The 17,073-nt window shown below is 41.7% G+C and overlaps 1 long non-coding RNA gene across 1 annotated transcript; it reads right to left on the reverse strand.

The window, feature by feature from the left end:
• Positions 1-3,326: 3,326 nt before the first annotated feature.
• Positions 3,327-16,301, reverse strand: LOC129025395 (uncharacterized). The gene is made up of 3 exons (XR_008497212.1): positions 16,015-16,301; positions 3,796-3,875; positions 3,327-3,608 (listed from the first exon to the last, which is right to left on the reverse strand). It is a non-coding gene; the product is annotated as an uncharacterized LOC129025395 (long non-coding RNA).
• Between the last annotated feature and the right edge of the window lie 772 nt (positions 16,302-17,073).

A 17,073-nucleotide genomic window follows, 5' to 3' on the forward strand; every position in this document is an offset into this window, starting at 1 on the left:
CATACTACTGAATATTAAGTAGACTGAATTTACATGTGCCTGAAGAAATTGGAATTACATTTTTTTTTTTTTTTAAATAGACAAGGTCTTGCTCTGTCACCCATGCTTGAGTGCAATGGCGCAATCATAGCTCACTGTAGCCATGAACTCCTGGGCACAAGCGATGCTCCCACATAGCTGGGACTACTGGTGTATGCCACCATGCCTGGTGAAGTTTTGTCTTTTTTGGTAGGGATAGAGTCTTGCTATGTTGCCCAGGCTGACCTTGAACTTCTGGCTTCGAGCGATCCTTCCACCTTGGCGTTCCAAAGTGCTGGAATTAGAGTCATGAGCCATCATGATGGCCTTGATTTACATTTTTAACAATATGCAGATTTTCTTTGGGCTGCCTTTTCCCCCAGTTTTTAAAATGAGTGTGTACCTTCATGTATGTGTGTTCACATGCAGAAAACTTTGGACATATTTTTCTGCAATTGAAATCGCTTTCAAGTTTCTGAACAAAATTTCTTTTCATGAATGCTAAGTTGTTGAGGGGAAAAGTCTGACTTTTCAAGCTGAGCTGCAGAGAGGAGGTTTCCAAGGAATGAGTGTCCATCTGGAGATATTCAAGCCTGACTCTCCGGATTTCCTTTGTTTAAAAATACATGCTTCCCAGATATTTGCAAAGATGAGTGTGCGCTGCTGTGAGTGTCCACATTGTGGGGGGCCCTTCAAGGCACATGACAAGGGTGGAGCCAGAGTCACCTCAGTGATGTGGAGGCCCCACACTTCCCTGGGTCTCCATTCCCACTTCGGCACCCAGGAAGGGGTTCAGAGCTGAGGGATGAGCCTCTAGTGTAATGCGCATGGGGCAGTTTCCCCCAGAATCCTGAACAACTTGAATTTAGGACATCTTAGTCTGTCCCATTTTAATTAGGGGAAAATCAACTTAAGGGTCTTCTCAGTTTTACACGGCCATTGGTTGGAATGTGGAGGGAGGCTGGGATGAGTTCTTACCTCTTTTGCTCATAATTATGTAAGGAGGAAAACATGGCCATGGTTGGAGGAAGAAGCCCAAAAGGAGACTCAAGGGGACATTGGCTGTTAAAGCAGCAGGAGACCTGGAGACACTGGGGTGAGCTGGGGAGACATGAGAGTGGCCTTCAGGAAGTGTGTGCCTCTGGGATTATGTGGGCTCAACTGGCAGTAGGTGCCCAGGAGCTGTGGGTACCCAGAAGGCAGGGAGGGCAGAGGCAGAGCCAACATGCGCTACATAATATTTTCAACTTTCAACATTCCTCTGTGGTTAGGGGACTTGTACTATATTTCAGATATGCATAGAAGATCTGGCAAAGGGGACTATGCCTACCAGCCACATTGCAGAAGCTAATAACTGGGAGACACAATATGACAAATTACTTGAATTGGGTGTTACATATGAGGTCAGGGATGACATTCCTATTAGACTATTCAGGGCTTTCAGGGTGTTTGGTAATGTCTCTGTTCCAGTTTCATTCCGCAAGTCCCTAGTGAGCACCTGCTATGTGCCTCTATCCAGTGCCAGTTTCTCTGGTCCTTGATCCAGGCCCTCCTAGAAGGAGCTTTCAGTTTAGTAAAGGGGAGACAGCAGGGCTAATTAGAGACAAATCAGAGACTTAGGGCTGCCGCTCAGAGCGTGACCAATAGGAAGCAGACATGTGCAGAGGCAGAACCAGTGTTGGCGGGAGTTTGGGGAAGGACCAATCTTAAGCTGAGTAGAGCTGGGACAGGTATCAGAGGGCCAGTATTAGTCTGGATAGTCTATTAGGCCAACACAGGGTGGTTTTTTCTATATAATGAAATGTTCAACAACTCCAGTAAAATTGATAAAATGTATAAACCCAGTTGAATTAAAGTTAGTGTTTAAGGTTTAGGATTTAAGGGACTAGAAAGGCCTGTGTGGCTCCATCTGGAAAAAGCTTTTGGGAATACCAAACAGGTGGCATTGGGCCCTGTGGGGGATGTGCACAGCCTGGGGCCCCTGCATGTGTATTACTATGCACTGTTTTCTCCAGGGAGTTGGGAGAGAGGTAGGTATGCTCTGGCCTTGATCTACAATACTGAGGTCATTGGTAAAAGTTCTTTAGGTTTCCTTAAAGGTGTTAGGGATCCCTCCAACGGTCAGATTGTGGGGTAAGTTAGGGTGACAATAACTTAGGAACACTGGGGGAGGGGTGCTTTCTTGAAGGCCGCCTATGGCCATGTGCCTGCTTGTCAGAATCGTGGACACCAGAAGACAGGGATGGGGTCTAGTGAACTTGACTCTCTAGCTGGGACTCAGCTGGGCACAGGCAATTGGGAGTCCCATTCCAGGGGCAGAACTGGGGTACAGGGTCTGCTGGATGTGAAGGTCTGAATAAGAAACAGAGCATTAGCTATATCCCAAATGAAGCTAAGCTCATAGCACTGTGAAAGGGGGGGTACGGTGCCCCAGTATTTTTTGGTGAATGCTAATGTTGGTTTAAGTACCTGGGCTGGCATGCCCCTTCCTGTTGTGTGAAGGGTTTAGATCCTTTCTTGGCTAAGAAAATGAAGCAGTAGGCTGATTGCCATTTTGTTATGAAGTTTCTCCCATGCATGTAACCTTCAGAGTGAACAGGCTATGGCAACTTCAAATAAAAATCAGATGAACCAAACCATTCCCAGTTTACACATGAGCGTGTTCTGGGGGAAGGAAACCAGCCTCTAAAAGGTAATGCTGGCAAAAAATAAATAAATAAAAAAAAAAGTAATGCTGAAATAATAAAATATTTGTTTAAATTATTACTTGCTATGCAAACAATTTTAAGAATTTAATGGAAATTTAAAATAGATGTCTATGGGGAGAAAGGGAAGATGGTGACCTTCAAATAAGTTTCCCCTAATATGGTTTTAACTATTTGTCTTAAAAATTTTTTTCCTTTTATGTAATAGACACATGCATGCATATCTTATGGGGTCATGACCCTACAATATGCATAGTTTCCTTTCCATTTTCACCTTGGCATTTTTATATAGTTGCTTCATGGATTGATTGATTATCTACATATTTATTTGAGACAGAGTCTTGCTCTGTCACCCAGGCTGGAGTGTAGTGGCAGAATCTCAGTTCACTGTAGCCTTGACCTCCTAAGCTCAAGTGCTTCTCTTACCTCAGCCTCCCGAGTAGCTAGGACTACAGGTGCATGCCACCAGGCCTGGCTAATTTTTTATTTTTTGTAGAGATGGAGTCTCGCGATGTTGCCCAGGCTGGTCTCAAATGTCTGGGCTCAAGCAATCCTCACACCTCGGCCTCCCGAAATGCTAGGATTAGAAATGTGAGCCACAAAGTCTGGCTGGATTTTATTGTTTTAATTGCAAGTTGACAATTTATAATTGTATAATTTTATGGGGAACAAGGTGATGTTACAATTTATGCATACAATGTGGAATAATTAAATCAAACTAGTCAACATATCCAGCACCTCAATACTTAATATATTTTGTGGTGAAAACATTGGAAGCTTCATGGATTTTTAAATGAGCCTTGTTCACAGTTGCATAATGTGTGAGCAGTTCGGAGTTGAATAAAATACTCCTCTTCGGAGAGCCAGGTTGTTTCTGTTCATTTCCTATTAGAAACAGTATTTTCATGTTAAATTTAATGATTTCTTGAAGAGAAATGTTTTGGGTGCAAATTAGGGAACAATTTAAGGAAGGAAAGCCAGGATTTAAGGGACTCAGAAAGTGGGCAAAGAAACTTGAAACCATCAAAACAGGGGCCACTGTCAGTTGTTCCCCACCTCCTGGATGTCTCACCTGAGGTCACGTGTGCTCCTGGAGGCTTTGAAGTTTGTTCTGCATCACTTTCACTGCCCTGTGTTAGGTCCACTCAGATGCTGTGGAAAGGTGACTGTGTTTTACCCTTCTCTGTATAGTAAGAGAAGGGTGGGCTCCTCTCTATAATACCCTGATCAGAAAAATCCAAAGTTGCACTTTTCACTTTGCAAAGGGGGTAACTGGTTTCACAGAACCTTTGAATAATGATCACGTTGCACCTGAAGTGTTTTATTCCTGATCACACTGGTGGGACTTCTGCTTGGAAGAGGAGACAGAAACCAGGGGGACTTTAAACCAAAGGTTTTGGTGTCCCAGCTCCCTTGAAGACCCACGGAAAAGCAGTAACATACAGTCACACATCATGGGATTCGGTTTACAACAACTTAGGCAAGTTGCAACAAACAAAACAGCTAGAAAGTAAAGTGACCAACATTTGCCAAGCTTCACAGTCCACTCTGAGGTGGAATCCTAGAATCTTAGCCTTGGAAAGGATACTTCGACCTCTTATCCTGCTGACTGTATACTTTCTGAGGTCTCTTGGCAGATGGGCATATAGAGCCTGTTGAGCTAGAACCTTTCCTGAGACAGGGAGATCACTGCCCCCAGGAGCTACATTGGTTGCTCTAATTGTGGGCAAGTTTTTCTAGTGGCAATGTTATTTGCCATTCTGGAGCTTCCTCTGGTGGCTCTCCTTCTGCCTGTGGAGTAACACCAAACATACTGATTTTTCTCTATCCATCCTTCAGCTGCTTATGGCTGCGGCTGGGCTTCTCTCAAGCCTGTTCCTGTCCAGCCTGAACATCTTATTTTCTAATTTATTTTTCATTAGACAAAATTCTCAAACCCTTGCCATTCTGGCTAGTCTTCTCTGGACAAAGTCTGGTTTGGCAATGTCTGGCTTAAAGTGTGGTACTCATAATGATGTTTCTGGGGTTAGAACTTGATGAGAAATTCCACTTAAGCTTGGGAGAGTGAAAATAACAGAAAAAAAAATAGACCTACTGATTCAACCCAACATTATCCATTGCCTTCTGAATGATGGGGCCAGTTACTTCTCTGGGTTATTGGGGTGGGTGGAAGGAGGATAATAGAGCCCCAGAAAAGAAGACTTGGGCTTGACTTGACTTTTCCCAGCACAGAAAACCATCCCCAGTTTACACATGAGTGTGTTCTGGGGGAAGGAAACCGGCCTCTAAAAGGTAATGCTGGCCAAAAAAAAAAAAAAAAAAAGTAATGCTGAAATAATAAAATATTTGTTTTATTTACATGTTATATACATGTGTTCTTGCAGTCCTAGAATATCCGGCAAGGTTCTTAGCGATCACATCTATCAACTTTCTGATGTCACAACCTGCCCAAGATCACAGAGAGATTTAATGACAGGTCCTAAGTCAGAGTCCAAATCTGTATGGTTGTTTCCATCAATTTCTGCTGCTCCCCTCTTCTGCCTGCTCTCAGTCTCTCCCTCTGCATTTCCCCTGAGACCCCTACTCCTAAGTCCCTTTTACTATTCTTACCTGAAAGCTTCCTTTTGAAAATACAAGCACCAAAGTCATAAGATACCTTGGCACCTTTTTTTTTTCCCCATGAGAATCTTTTACACTGTGGTTTGTGAAGGAAGCTGACTTTAACAATCTAGGTGATATGGTGGTTATCAAGAAAGAACAGTGGCTGTGAAGATAATACGTGTCTAAATATGTCAGCAGGTGCAAGAGCTATCTTGTCCCACTGGGGCTACAGGAAATGTATTCACCAAAATGTGCAGGTCACAGATAGGTCAGAGAGATAGCACAGTACAGTACAGGGGTCAAACCAGCCACAGTGTGATTTCTATAGACCTCTGGAACAGAAATGCCCATCCTTAGAAAATACCTTAGTGTTCATATGGGCACTCATAGAAAACGCATTTAAACAAAATTTCTGCAGCATCAAGGACTATCTTTAATTTTAGACTCTGGTCTACATACTGCCTGTAGACTATTTCTTAGATATTCTAATTTGTTCTTTTGTTTCTGTATGCTTTCATTCACCCACTCGTTCCATAACGACTTTTGAGTGCCTCCTTTATGACAGTGACTCTTTCTTCCCTGCCTCCTCTTTCTGAATTCTACTCTGAATCCTTTAAGATTCGGCTGGAGTCTCACATCTTTTGGGATGCCTTTGTTGTTCATTCCAGCCCACAGACTTCTTCCTCTGCTCTTTATACTTCCTGTACTCTTCATCTACTTTGGATATTTAATGCTCTCATGTGTAGACTTTGCCAACTGGCCTTAACCAACTGGATAAACAAACTGAACATCTCTGTAGCCATTTGCAGCCAACCAAGTTCATGTGCATTTTCTCATTTCATCCTCACAGCATTCAGGTTAGTATTATCATTCTCATTGCAAAAGTAAGAAAGCTGAGAGCTCAGAGATTAAGAAACTTGCTTGTCACACAACTGAAGGTAATGATGCAAGACTCAAAACTCAGGTTGGTTCAACTGACTCTAAATCTTCTGCTTTTTCTCTTTCACCACACTACACTTGTCTAAACTTCCTTTTATTCTCTATTGGGTTTTACATATTATTGGCACTCAACTACATGCTCATCGATTGAATTGCTCTGAAACTTTCTGCTTTAGTTTGAAGGCTATAGAAGGGCATATTCACTTGGAAACCATCAAGGAAATATGGAAACGTCAGATTGTATTATGGCCATTTTTGTTTCTAGTGTTATCTTAGTTGCTTGGGCTGAGCCTTCCAGAAGATAAGGAAGAAGATAAAATCAATACATTGCCATTATAAAGCAGCTTACTACTACACAACTTCAGCTATCATGTCATGTCCCTCATATACCCAGAAGACAAATCAATGTTTGGGGTGGCTGAGGAGTGGGGAGAGTGCAATCAAATTGGCCTAAGCACAACAGATAGATAGCTGACATCTAGCGCAATTCTGTACATTCTACCCAGGTGCCTCAGCATCCACATCAACTCAGCTCAAGGTTGCTATTTAAATTGGGAGTTGGGCTTTGTTTACTTGTTGGTTTGTTTTTCATTTTTTTTTTAATGTGGGCTCTGGCAGGTCTCTACTCCAGCATGAGCTTAAGGAATTATTAGTTCCACACACTCTGTCCTATACTTGGTGCCATATTGATCTATTTACATTCCATCTGTGAATAAAGCAGTTTCATGTCTTCCCTTCCTGTTTGTATACCCTTTATTTCCTTATCTTATTGCAGTAGCTAGGACTTCCAGTACGATGTTGAAAAACAGTGATGAGATTGAACATCCTTGCCTTATTCCTGATCTTAGGAGAAAACATCCAGTTTCTCACTATTAAACATGATATTAGCTGCAGGTTCTTTGCAGATGTTCTTCATGAAGTTGATGATGTTTCCCTCTATTTCTAATTTGCTGAGAGTTTTATCATGAATGGGTGTTGGATTTTGTCAATTGCTTTTTTTTTAATCAATTGATATCATCATATGACTTTTTTTCTTTCGCTTATTGATGCCTTGGATTACATTGATTTTTCAAATGTTGAACCAGCCTTGCATACCTGGGATAAATTCTACTTGGTTATGGTGTATAATTCTTTTTATACATCGTTGGATTCTATTTGTTAATATTTTATTGAGGATTCAGATTGATCTACTTAAGCCACAGCCATGAACAAATCACTCTCTTGTTCTGAAGTCTCAATGGTTTCCAAATGCAATCAAATAAAATCCAGATTTTTTAGTCATTCAAAGCCCTCTATAGCCTGGTTTCAATTTACCTTTCAGTGCTTCCCTTCCACTACATTCTGTGAAGTACCTTTATTTCTCTAAGCTTTTTCTATAGTTTCTCACTTTCCTGTGTTTGAATACCCCTATTCCCTTCATCTGCTACTAGGTATAACTTTCAATTTTTTTCTACCCCAATTTTCTAAAATCTTATTTCTCTTCAATATCTAGCTTAAATAATAATAATTCTCCCATACTGGTAACTGTGTCTTTTCTTTTGTCTCTGTCTTCCGAAACACAGTATCTCATATATGAGGCACTTAATGTGCATTTTCTGAAATGAAAGGAACCTGGAATTTAACTTTGGCCTTGTTGATCAGAATATGACTCCAGTCTTTGCTTTTTGATTTTAGATATTGAGATCATCTAGTCCAGTTTTTCAATCAGAGTAGTGATCCTCTCTATAATATCTCAGACAGAAAGACATTTCTGTGATGATATTCACTACTTCAAGATCCATACTGTTGCTGGACTTTGTTAGGTAGTTTATGTGATATATTGAGCCAAACTTGGCCCACCTATGACTTCCATCATTGATACAGTGGTCACTGGAGGAATGAAATGTTTATAGGGAGACAGCCTATAGAGTAGGAAGAATTTAGGCTTTGGCACTGGTCAGTCTTGGGATCAAAGTTTATTCTGCTACTTACTAGCTAGTTGTATTGTCTTAGATGAGTCTGTGCATTTGCCAGAGCCTCCATTTCTCCATCTTAAAAATGGGGATAATACTTTTCTAGGACAGTTAGAATGAATGACAAAATGTATGCATGAAATAATTATGTAGAGCTTCAAGTACAGCTCCTGGAATTAAGAATGTGTTTGACAAATGGTAGCAATTATTGTTAAGCTCCTATAGTGTATGCAGCACTCTATTACGTGTCATGGGGGAATTTATAAACTAATTTATAATACTAATCCTTCCCACTTAAGGAACTTAAGGCTAATTTGAATTGTGTCCCAAATTTGTTGCTTGAGATGAATATGAGGAGAAACGTTCCTTCACTTGCCTACGGGATGAGTTCAGGTTGGCAGGTGAAGGTTGTAACTTCCAATGGAGGCAATGTCACAGTTTCTTGGAATCAGAGCTGGTCTCCTAGAGTTGACTGATATATGATCAGTTCAGTTGAAGTTTCCAGTGGTGGTTTGGGAAGGCCAGACTGTTACTGTGATGTTTGTGTGAGAAGGGAAAAGTGAAACAGACCCTCAGGGTTTAATGGGTGAGCTGAGTGAGCTGTAGACAGTGGGGCAAGAAGGGAAAAAACAAATGAGAATTCCTTAGAACTTTCTTTTCACATCATTAGAAGACTTTGTGGGGACGAGTAACTATTTTCAATGATAACAATTCATAGTGATATCCAAGCCTTTAAAAAACATCAGTACAGTCTTCCCCCTTCCTTCTCACGATCGCACTCTCATTTTATGACTTATGAAGTTAATTGTGTATAGCTCATTTTGTTTGGGCCATGCAATATTTTTTAGCTGTGAACTGGTATTAGGATTAAAACGTCCTGGATACTTTATTACATGTTTTGTGGTCTTAGTGGGCAATTGGTAATAGCTGCTTTGAACATTTTCTAGGCTAACATGCTAGCGGGTGATCTCTATGACATACAACGTTTGGAACTTTGCCACAGGTTTGAATAGATGCAGAACTAGTTCCTGTGGGAATCATCGCTGCTCTTGTTGGCCCACTTTCTTGGTGGAGGTTCAGTGAATTTTCATGCTGGCTCCAATCCTGATTAGACTCCTTAAACTGGCAAAAGAGGACATTAGCCCCCACCCTCCACTTGGCTTATGGCCAAAGCATATCCAGTCTTCCTTTGATAAGAACAATACATTGTGTGAATCTCAAGTTTTTGCCTGATAGTGCAACTTCAAACTCTGCAGCTCTATTCTTATCAGAAGCTCATTTTTTTTAAAGAAAAAATGTTCATAGAAGATTGCTTGAAGGATAAGCCATTCATTTCTTTTTCCATATTCTACATGCTATTCTTGGGTCAAGAGGTACCATCAGATGGTTGCAGACTGGACTGAATTGCCTAGGTCTTTCAAATAATTCATTTGATTAATGGAACTTTGACGTGTGTTGTTAGTCTACATTGAGGAACTGAAACCTGCTATTGTATTCATTGTGGGTCTTTATGGAAGGTGGAAGTCATTCCAACCTACTACATTGGGGTAGGGGAAAATTCTGCCTGGTTTCAGTACCAGGACAACTTGGGCTTCACCTGGCATCTGTTGTTATGTTTTAGAAACCAGAAAACTTGTAATCAATATTACCCTCTGTGGATTTGCCACAGGAAGCACACTGTAAAATTTGTGGTCCTCTCTCTCCTTAGTATTGTGTCTTACTCCTTGTTTATCTCTTTTGCCCACTTTATTTTTCCTTTGGCCCAATTTTCTCATTGAAACAAAACTATAATTGAACTGCATGGAGATCTGCAGCTGCCATGAATTCCTTTATGAACAAGTTAGGGCAAGTCAGAATTTTTAAGAGCCTACTATCCCTTGGTGAAGGTCAGCACAGTATGTGGGAAATTCCAGAGGAGAGAGCAAAGGGGAGTATTTGCCTGAGAGAACAAAGGTCAGCATCTGTTTGCATCTCAGCTTTGCAAAACCCTCTTCTAACCCTTACTGGTCACATGCAATATGCTCAAACCACGAAGTTTGGTTTTTTTAGGAAATTACGGAGGTGTTCCAGAAATGGAAAGTCTGTGCTCACTCTCCAGAAATCTGGTCAGACTTTGTGGGTGATTGGGGTCAGAAAGCCAAACAACGCCCTCTGTCAAGACTCCACAGCCCAGTTAGCTGTACCTTTGGGGAACCAGCAGCTGCTCTGAGCACCCCTCTCCCCTTGCATGGCAGTCTCATGCATCTCTGGCTCGGCTCACATGTGCAGGCCTCCAATTGATTAACTTTATTTCATCCATCAAAAAGACAGGTGGGCCCTCGGTCTTGACACATTCCTGACGAAGAGGTAGAGGTTCTTGGGATGACTCTCAGGAGAAGTCATGGCTTCCTCAAGCCAAGAATGTCTTCTTTGGCTGTGGCCTCTCTCCTTGGCTTCCCCCACTCCCCCGCACTCTGTGCTCTTTGCTCAGCATACAGTGACCTCCCCTCTTTTTGAACATTCAAGTGGTATATGCGTGCTTCAACTCTCAGTTCAAATCCTTTCAGTTCTCTCTACTCCTCCAACAGTTACCCTCTACAGCTAGAATTTCTGCAGCCTTTGGTCTGGAGCATGCTTAGCCCTTAAATTCTGCTGTCCCGTGACTAGGACATTTTATTTGTCTGTGGTTCCTCTCCAACTAGATTTTAGTCTTCTGAACGGGAACATGTATATCCTAACCTTAGTCTTTTATTTCTCACAGACATTAACATGATTCTAAGCAACAAGAGTTACTAAAAGTCTCCTTCTATTCCTCTTCTCCATCATCTTCCACCTTTCCATCTTTCTTGCCCCCTCCTCCTGTTGTTCTACACTGTCATCTTCCTATTCCTCCTGCTTTTCCTTATTAGCTGTGTGTGGGACTCAGTATTAATCAGCTTTGCTGTGCTGACAAGTAACCCTCATACTTAAGTGGCTCACAAAACATAGATTTGTTTCTGTTTCATGAATACGCTAGATTAGCTGGGGCCCTGCTCCATGTCTTCTCATCTGGGACCCAGCTGAAGGAGAAGCCCAGATTCAAGACAAGTGATGACCAAGGGAAAGTGTAAGAGAACTGGAAAAAACTTGCATTGTCCCTCATGCTTTTCTCTGTCATTTCTATTCACATCGTATTGGCTCCATTGAGTCTAGTGGCGGAGCCTGACATGGGCAGGGAAGCATACCCTAATTACAGGAAGGTACTCAAGTCACATGGCCATGAGTGTCTTGCAATCATCTCTCAAGAAAGGGAGCCAAGAGTTGGGAACAATGGAAACATTTACTACAGACGACTTCTAGGTGCCTGGCTCTGCTTGGTGCATTACATGAGGCAATGAATGTTCAGTTCCAGGTACAGAAATTTTATGACCCATTTTACCTCTATTCTAGTCCCATTTGAGCCCTATTTTATAATGAGGAAATGGAAACTTAGATAATTTAGGCAGCTTTTGAATGAATGTTTGTATTTCTTTCAGCTTTTCTTGCTGACTGCAAATGCCCAGGTCCCACCAGCATTTCTCTTCTCAAGATAGTGCTCCCTCCCAGTACCGCTCTTAACAGTTTTCCACTGTGATCCTAAGAAAAAAATTCCTCAGTAGGTCTTAGCAGTTATTTATTAACTCTGAGATGAAGAGAGTTATATCATAAACTTCTGGGCAGTGGCTCACACCTTTAATTCCAGCACTTTGGGAAGCTGACAAATTCTAGAAACGCAAGGTCTTGGAATTTTACCTCCCATGTATCCTTTACCAGGAATTTACTGGAGCATGTGCTCCATCAAAACATTTGTGTCTCCTCTGTTCCCAGTGAGAAAGCAGTATGCAGTAGAGGATGAGGGCCACACTCGGAGAATGAATGTAATGGGTAGTCTGAGAGTGAAAGAGAGCAAAGGCACAGAGCATACCAAGCAGCAGATAGCACTGTTTCCGCTCTTGGGTCCACATGACTTGATGCCAGACATTTTTCCCCCAGTCACATGAACCGATATGTCTTTTCTTGTCTAAGCTAGTTCCAGTTTGATTTGTGTTCCTTGCAACAGAAGGAGTCTTGATCAACTTAATGGATATGACAGTTGCATGGCTTTCTAAAAATACCACTTTTGATTTGGTTATGTTCACATAACTTTTACAAAACAAACAAAATTCCTTCTTTCCTTCCAGAGAATCAACTGAGCACAAAAATGTGCTGGGTACAGTGTTTGATCTGGATAGCAACAATGACAACGGATATCTATAGCAAGTTGTATTTCAATTTTTTTTTCCAAATTTTGCTTAGTGTAAAAAATAACATCATTAAATAAAACTTTTCAAAGAATAAGATTTATCTCTAATTCCATCAATGTATTTTTTTTGCAGTTTCCTGTGTTTTTATCTGCTGTTTCTTCATATGCAAGATAAGGTCTTCCATGGTTGTAATCATGGTGTGCCCCAAATTTGGAACTCTACTTTTTCTCTATTAAATCATAAAATCTTCATTCATCATATTTAATTTCTGTATAATAGGGTTTTTCAACCTCAGCATTATTGACATTTTGGGAGGCTGTCCTATACACTGCAGTATCCTTGGTCACTCCTCATCAAGTGCCAATAGAACTCACCCTCCCCCCAGGCTGGGACAACCAAAAATGTCTTCAGACATTGTCAAATGTCTCTTGGGGGGCAAAGTCATCCTTCACAGAGAACTATTACTGTATAGTACTCCTCTGATTTGACACCATAGTTTTTTTTTTTTTTTTAACAAGTCCCCTATTTAAGTTACTTCGAATTTATTGCTGTTACAAATGATGCAGAACTAAAAGTTCTAGGTATACACCTTTTTATAATTCAAAATTGTTCTCTTGAGAATAAATTCAATATGGTCAAGGGGTAGAAACACTTTTGCGGATTTTGATACTCATTGCTAATTTGCTTTTCAAAAGAATCCCACCAATCTTAGTATGAGGAACAATGCAAGAATGTAATAGTTTCCCTGCCATCTTCCCAGTGCATCATCTAAGATGTTGTAATTTCAGCATCATGTGGTGAAAGGAATCTAGAATTTGAAGTCAAACTGGCCTGGATCAAAACCCCACATAAGCACTGATAGCACGTTGGCCTCAGGTAGTTACTTTATCTCTCAGCTCTGATGTTTGTAAGATTGTTTGAACGATCTCTACCATGCAAGGTGGTTGTGCTTAAAAACAACTGTTATTAACTGTCATTATGCATTGCTGTCCTGGATATTCAAAATACCTCTGCCCGTAAGGCAGGCAGTGGAAAATATAATTTCTGTTTTACAAAGGCCGGAGAGGGGAAGGAATTTATCAGAGTCACACAGGAGACCTGGGCTTCCACAGAGCCTGGAGGTTTATTGCGCCAGAGAGGTTGTTTCATTCTAGCCATCTGTATATGCCTCTACCAGGTGCCTGCCCTGCTGGAGGCTGTGGAGGTTGCCAGAGGAAGGGGTAGCAGAGATTACTGTCTGACACATGAAATTACAGGAGCTCCATGCCTGGTACTGCTAAAGATTCCCAGATTCTAGGGATTCTTCTCTGTCCTTCACTCCCAGGACCTCTGTTGTCAGCATGACTGGGCAGCCCTATGCCTGACATATATCCTGATTCCCTTTACTCTCCCCAGTCAGCTCCTAACCAGTACCTTGCTTCTGCTGTCACCCTCCATAGTCCACTCTCCACAAAGCCTCAGCCTTAAACAGTAAATTAGATCATGTTACGCCTCTCCTTGACCCCTATAATGCCTTCCCATTGCACTTAGAATAAATACTAACTACATACCAGGGTCAGCAACTTACCCCAGTGGCTCTCAACCTTATGATGTAGAGTCACCTGGAATTTTTTTTTTTTACAGTTTTTAAAAATAACCTTCACTTTTAAAAAGCTAATGTGTGCATTATAGGAAACTGAAAACCACTAGAAGCAAAGAACAAAGCCATCCACAATCACAAGCAATTTAGTTTCACATGTCCTTCTAAGTCCTGTTTGTGTAGATACAACATCCAATTTGATGGACTTGAGATCATATGTTATGTATCATGCCTTTTCACACATCACGAATATTTACCAGTTCAAAATCTTAAAGCCATATGAGTATTCTGATAACCAGCAACACATTACACCAACTTCATCTGTTAGAAAAAATATAATCCTCCCTTTCTTAGGATAAAAATTTCACGGAAGACCCAAATGACAACATGCCTCTAGATAAAAGCATTAGCAGAGTTCTGATTAAAATACTGCATTTTCTTAATGCTCAATTTAAAATGAAACATAAAGCAGCAGAATATACTATGTATAATGTTTCTAAGAGAATTTATCATATCTATACCATTAAAATATTAGCAAGAAGGTATGTTTCCTTCGAATTACTTACTGTATTCCTACAGTACAGCCAAAAGAGTTGCACATATATAATGGCTAGTGTCAAAATGTAAACATAGACACATTTACATACATCTCTCCCTTTATACTTCATTCTGCCCCTCTGCTGCCAACCTAATGAACAAGTCCTGACATACGCTGCTCAGATGTGGTTTAACAATTCCATGTCCAAGATGCATCTTTTCTATCAATTATAACAAAAAATATTAATAAATTGCCTAGTTCACTAGCTCTACTTTTTATCATACATTGTCACCCCAGGACTTTCATAAAGCTCAGATGTTGCAAAATAATAAAACTTGTCCACAACAAACACAGGCACTTTACTGAAAATGCTCATATAGACCTACGGGTATGATTTTAAACCATCTTCTAGATATGGAGATACTAGCAGAGCCCTTTCCTTCATCCTTCCTCTTCTCCCTCTCCCACCATCCCAATGACTAAGCATACTACTGTGTTTAGCTCCAAGGGGTGGATTACCAAACTCAATCCCAGAAGACAGGACTTCCTATAAACAAACAAAAGGACATTTATGAAGGGATTGTTTTACGTTAGTCAACTCTATGTATAGTAGTGAGCATTAATAAAATGTACACAAAACAACGTTAGATTAGAACATGAAAATCTCTTCAGATATGACCAGACTGGCCTAGAACTTCCTTCTCAGGTCTTCTGTCCTTTAACTCACTGAACAAACGTTGAAGCTTCGCTTCCAGAGGTGGTCTAACCATTTCAAAGTCACCTCCAGAAGACATTTATTTTTTATATATATATATTTTTGAGATGGATTCTTGCTCTGTCACCCAGGCTGGAGTGCAATGGTGCAATCTCCGCTCACTGCAACCTCTACCTCCGCCTCCTGGGTTCAAGCGATTCTCCTGCCTCAGCCTCCCAAGTAGGTGGGATTACAGATGCCCGCTACCACTCCCGGCTAATTTTTGTATTTTTAGTAGAGACTGGGTTTCACCACGTTGGTCAGGCTGGTTTCGATCTGACCTCGTGATCCGCCCGCCTCACCCTCCCAAAGTGCTAGGATTACAGGCATGAGCCACCGCGCCCGGCCTATGATTTCTTTTTAAACAAATGAGAATTTACAAGATGTGTGATTTTCTAACTCTGTCATACGTCGGCAACCTCGTCACATCTAGAAAGCCTAGGTGTGGAAAATGTTTTCTTTTAAAAGGTTGGAGGGAAATTGAGAGCAACTTTTTCATGTTATATACACACAGGTTTTCTACAAACGGCCAGTAAACCTTCCCAAAGGGTGGTGGGCATGTCCAGCGGGCCAACTGTGGCCTGTCATCCTACCGTTTCTCTTGCGACATAGAGGTCTGGTAGAACTAACACCAACCCGCGATGGCCACTGATCCTTCTGCTCACCCTCCTCCAGGACTTGGCTCACCTTCTGTGCCGTTAAGGCCTTTGTCGGTTGTCCTCAGGACTCAGTAGGTCTCCTTCAACTGGGACTGAGCGGTCACTGCAGGCCTGGGCTCTATGGGGCTCTGTGGCCTAAAGAGGCCTCCGTAGACCCGCCCCGCCACACCCTAGGGGCCTCCCTGCCGCTGCCATGCTTCCGGCCGGCCACGGCAGCGGCCACTCAAAGGCTCTGCATCCGGGTGGCTTGGCGGGGGTGTCCTCTGGAGATGCAGCGGTCGGCGGGATCGGCTGGGAGAGGCTCCCGCCACCATCAGGTCACCGAGGTGGGTTGAGGAATATGGTCGATGCTCCTTCAAGGCCTGGGTGTGGCCGGTGGGAGCCATAGCAAGGGCTCTGGGGTGTCTGCAGGGCGGAGGCCCCAGTCTGTCCTGGGGCTCCCCCAACTCACCCGTTGGCCCAGGGTTGGAGGGCCCCAGGGGAGCTAGCCGCGGAGCTCAGAGTCTCACTGTGATCGCTGCCGGAACTCTGGAAGGCTTTTAAGAAATACCGATACCTGGGCTTCCTACAGACTAATTAAACCAGGCATGTTGGTTTGTCCAGACTTTGTTAGCTCTTTGAGCCATTTTAGCATCCAGGGATTCTTGAGGGTATGAGCCAAGACTCGTATTAAAATCCTTACTTTGTCAGGCTGAGTGGATTTCTGTTGTAGGTCTGTGAAAAACCAGGAAATAAGCCCATGCATTCATTAATGTACACATTCATTCGTTCATTTGTGTAGGAAATTCTCATTTATGTTCATGAGTAAGATTGGTCTGTAATTTTACTTCCTTAAAATACACTAGTCAGGTTTTGATATCAAGATAATACCAATCTTATAAAATCAGTTTTGAAGCTTGCCATCTCTTTTGGTTTTATGGAAAGTTTATATAAGACTGACAAAATACCTTCATTAAACCTAAGTTTATGTAAGACTGACAAAACATCTTCATGAAATCTTGGGTAAAGTTTACTTATAAGCATCTGGGCCAAGAACTTCTTTGTGAAAAGGTTTATATATTAATTTTTTAAAATTATAATGCTGTTT

This window comes from Pongo pygmaeus, chromosome 12, assembly GCF_028885625.2.
Source record: "Pongo pygmaeus isolate AG05252 chromosome 12, NHGRI_mPonPyg2-v2.0_pri, whole genome shotgun sequence".
Taxonomy (NCBI): Eukaryota; Metazoa; Chordata; class Mammalia; order Primates; family Hominidae; genus Pongo; species Pongo pygmaeus.